This window comes from Equus quagga, chromosome 4 (genome assembly GCF_021613505.1).
Source record: "Equus quagga isolate Etosha38 chromosome 4, UCLA_HA_Equagga_1.0, whole genome shotgun sequence".
Lineage (NCBI taxonomy): Eukaryota > Metazoa > Chordata > Mammalia > Perissodactyla > Equidae > Equus > Equus quagga.
In genome coordinates this window covers 41,439,336-41,444,216 of record NC_060270.1, presented here as the reverse complement: position 1 = coordinate 41,444,216, position 4,881 = coordinate 41,439,336, and the positions used below count along the sequence as shown (strand labels likewise).

At 40.9% G+C, this 4,881-nt stretch overlaps 1 pseudogene; it reads right to left on the bottom strand.

Moving 5' to 3' along the window:
* Window positions 1–4,113: 4,113 nt before the first annotated feature.
* On the bottom strand, window positions 4,114–4,650 carry LOC124237835 (60S ribosomal protein L11-like; annotated as a pseudogene).
* Between the last annotated feature and the right edge of the window lie 231 nt (window positions 4,651–4,881).

Here is a 4,881-nt window from a genome sequence, read left to right as displayed (position 1 = left end):
TTCAATATTTGTTTATAGGTTTTCTTTTAATATAATATTTACAAACAATGAAATGCACAAATCTTAAATGTACATTTGCTGAGCTTTGAAAAATGCATACAAATTCCTATCAAGGTATTAAACATTATTATTACTCCAGACACTTCCCATGCATCTCTTTCCATTGAATCCCCACCACACCCACTCTCCAGAGGCAACCATTCTTCTGATTTCTGAACTTTTTTTTGGTGAGGAAGATTGGTTCTGAGCTAACATCTACTGCCAATCTTCCTCTTTCTGCTTGAGGACGATTGGCCCTGAGCTAACATCTGTGCCAGTCTTCCTCCATTTTGTATGTGGCACGCTGCCATGGCATGACTTGATGAGTGGTGTATATGTCCGTGCCCCAGATCCGAACCTGCGAAACCTGGGCCACCAAAGAGGAGCGCGCAAACTTAACCACTATGCCACCAGGTGGGCCCCTGAAAGTATTTTTAAGAGCCTTGGATTAAGACTTATTACTCCTAAGAGCCTCCTCCCTTGAACTGTCCTAAGGACTTCGTTCATTCTTCAAATTACAAGTGCACAAACTCTAGTAATCAAAACAGCGTGGTACTGGCTCAAAGACAGACACACAGTTCAATGGAACAGAATTGAGAGCCCAGAAATAAACCCACACATCTCTGGACAGCTAATCTTCAACAAGGGAGCCAAAAAGGTGTAATAGAGAAAGGAAAGGCTCTTCCATAAATGTTGTTGGGAAAAACCGGACAGCCACATGCACAAGAATGAAAGTAGACCATTATCTTACACAGTACATGAAAATTAACTCAAAATGGATTAAAGACTTGAATGTAAGACCTGAAGCCATAAAACTTCTAGAAGAAAACATAGACAGTATGCTCTTTGACATTGGTCTTAGCAGCATATTTTTGAATACCATGTCTCACCAGGCAGGGAAAACAAAAGAAAACATAAACAAATGGGACTACATAGAACTAAAAAGCTTCTGCACAGCAAAGGAAACCATCAACAAAACGAAAAGACAACCCACCAACTGGGAGAAGATATTTGCAAACCATATATCTGATAAGTGGTTAATATCTAAAATATATAAAGAACTCATACATCTCAATGACAACAACAAAAAAACCCAATTAAAAAAATGGGCAAAAGATCTGAACAGATATTTCTCCAAAGAAGATATACAGATGGCCAACAGGCACATGAAAAGATGTTCAACATCATTAACTATAATGGAAACGCAAATCAAAACTACAATGAGATATGACCTCACTGCTGTCAGAGTGGCTATAATTAACAAGACAAGAAATATTAAGTGTTGGAGAGGATGTGGAGAAAAGGGAACTCTCATACGCTGCAGGTGGGAGTACAAACTGGTGCAGCAACTATGGAAAACAGTATGGAGATTCCTCAAAAAATTAAGAATAAAACTACCATATGATCCAGCTATTCCACTGCTGGGTATTTATCCAAAGAACATGAAAACGCAGATGCGTAAAGATATATGCACCCCTATGATCCTTGTGGCATTATTCACAATAGCCAAGACTTGGAAGTAACCTAGGTGCCCACCAATGGATGAATGGATAAAGAAGATGTGGCATACCACTCAGCTGTAAAAAAAGGTGAGATCTTTCCATTTGTGACAACACGGATGGACCTTGAGGGTTTTATGCTAGGTGAAATAAGTCAGAAGGAGAAAGTCAAATACCATATGATCTCACTTGTAAATAGAAGCTAAAGACAACAACAACAAACACAGAGATACAGAGATTAGATTGGTGGTTACCAGAGGGGAAGTGGGGAGGGAAGAGGGCGAAAGGGTAAAGGATCATGGATCGCAACTAGCCTTTGGGTGGTGAACATGATGTAGTCTACACAGAAATCGAAATATAATCATGCACACCCGAAATTTATACAATGTTATAAACCAATGTTACCTCAATAAAAAAAAGAAAAAACCTGTAAGTGCACATGTTCAGTGACACGTAATATTAATGTGTCCAGCGTTTACTTTTCTTCTGTTACAGCTTTTCCTCGACTTCAACCATGTAATAACAGTACCCTGTCTCCAGGGATGAAAGGCAAAATCAGAACAGGCTGCATAATTTTTGAGGTCCAGTGCAAAATAAAAATGCAAGGCCCTTGTTCAAAATTTATTAAGAATTTCAAGATGGTGACACCCAAGCATTAAACTAGATGCTGGGCCCTTCTAAGCACAGGGCCTTTTCAATTGCACAGGTTCCACTCCTGAAGCTGGTCTTGGTCAAAATATTTAACAACTTGGGCCGGCCCGGTGACGCAGAAGTTACGTTTGCACATTCCGCTTCTTGGTGGCCCCGGGGTTTGCGGTTCCGATCCTGGGTAAGGACATGGCACTGCTCGGCAAAAGCCATGCTGTGGTAGGCGTCCCACATATAAAGTAGAGGAAGATGGGCACGGATGTTAGCTCAGGGTCAGTCTTCCTCAGCAAAAAGAGGAGGATTGGCAGTAGTTAGCTCCGGGCTAATCTTCCTCAAAAAAAAAAATAATAATATTTAACAGCTGTTACAGTGTGTCCCAACTGATCAAATTGCAAGTCAGCCATAGCAACCAGGCTGGGTTGTGGGCCCCTATTTTAGTAGCCGGATGGGAAGGGGAGGTCCAGCGGACATGGTGAAGGGCCAAGCTAGTGGGCAGCAGAGAGGTGCTTGGGGACTTCAGCAGTGGTTATATAACAAAATATATGGATGTATCAGGCAGCCTTGGCGATGGCCTTGCTAGCGTCCACTGGCTAAAGATCAGCCCAGTCCGTGGCAAATGAATCTGGCTGAGCCTTTCTTAGTAGCCCATTCCCTTGAGTAAGTCATGAAGTAGGCTTGTAACCCAAGCGAAGCTAATCAGAGATCTTTCTATGAGTTTTCTATTTGGAGCTGCAAAAGCAGTGTGTCCCATCTTCCCCCTCCCCGCTATGTATTGCGTTCTGATAAGACTACCAAACCAAGATTTTTCAGAGTCCTGATTCCTTCCAGAGTTTAGTGGGACAGTTTTTCTAGATTTATGATCCTTTTTACCCCCAGGGTCTCCACACATATTCTTCTTCTTTTTTTAAAAAAAAATAAACTCTATTTTTAGAGCAGTTTTAGGTTCAAAGCAAGATTGAGCAGAAAGTACAGAGAGTTCTCATATACTCCCTGCCCCACACAAACGCACATCTCCCCCGCTATCAACATCACAAACTAGAGTGGTAAATTTGTTACAAATCAATGCACCTACGTTATCACCTCAAGTTTGTAGTTTACATTAGGGCCCACTCTTGGTGTTTTAGATTCTATGGATGTCAATAATGTACAATGGCATATATCCACCATTAGAATATCATACAGAATAGTTTCATGGCCCCCAAAATCCTCTGTGCTCTGCCTATTCATCTCTCCATCTCCCCTCTCCCCTGACAACCACTGATCCTTTTATTATCTCTATGCTTTTGCCTTTTCCAGAAAGTCATATAGTTGGAGTTATACAGTATGTTGCCTTTTCAGATTGGCTTCTTTCACTTAAAAATGTGCATTTAAGGTTCCTCTATATCTTTTCATTGCTTGATAGCTCGTTTCCTTTTTAGTGCTGGATAATATCCCATTGTCTTGATTGCCACAGTTTATTTATCTATTCACCTAAGGAGGGACATCTTGGTTGCTTCCAAATTTTGGCAATTATGAATAAAGCTGCTATAAACATCTGTGTGCAAGTTTTGTGTGGACATAAATTTCATCTCATTTGGGTGAATACTAAGGAGTGTGATTGCTGAATCATATGGTAAAAGTATGTTTAGTTTTCTTGGAAACCACCACCTGTCTCCTGAAACGGCTGTACCATTTTGCATTCCCACCAACAATGAATGAGTTACTGTTGCTTCCCGTCCCTGTCAGCACTTGGTGTTGTCAGTGTTTTAAATTTTGGCCATTCTAATGGGTGTATAGTGATATCTTCTTGTTTTAATTTCCAATTCCCTAATGACCTATGATGTTGAGTACCTTTTTATATGCTTATTTGCCGTCTGTATATCTTCTTCTTTTTTTTTTTTTTCGCTGAAAACTTTTGGATAGAAGCCTTTTGGATAGAAGCAGGAATTTATTTGCCAGGAAGGATGACCTCACCATACTTCTGCTGGGACCAGGGCATGACCTCCTCTTTGTTATTTCTGTGTTTGGCCCCAATGCAACCTGTCCTGAACTTCTTGTCCATGATGGTGAAACATGGCTTACTCAGCGCCACGTAGAAGTCCAGGCTCTAGGTACCAATGATTGGGTCATATTTGATCCCCAGATTGATGTGTTCTTGGATCCCCAAACCAAAGTTTCCAGTATCTGAGAAGTTATTTTTTCTTGACTCATACTCCCACGACTTTGGACTTTTCTCCAGGATTTCTTCTGCTTTGGCCCCACAGACTGTGCAGTAGATGGCAATCTTTTCATTTTTCCTAATGCCAAATGATTTGATGGTGTATCTAGCTTTGGAAAACACAGGGGTCTGGCCTGTGAGCTACTCCAGCACCTTTGCTGCCCAGGTCAGTCTGTCTCCACTCTCCACCCAATAGATGTTGAGGCAGAGCTTGCAGATGCGAAGTTCCCACATGGGATTCTCCTTTTCACCCTGATCCTGTGCCATGTTGGAGAACAGGAAGAATGTCTGTATATCTTCTTTGGTGAGGCATCTATTCAGGACTTTTGCCCATCTTTTAATCGAGTTGTTTGTTTTTTTAATTGTTGAATTCTAAAGGTTCTTTATATGTTTTGGATAACAGTCCTTTATCAGATACATCTTTTGCAAACATTTCCCCCTACTCTGTGGCTTGTCTTCTCATTCTCTCTACAGTATCTTTCATAGAGATATTATTCA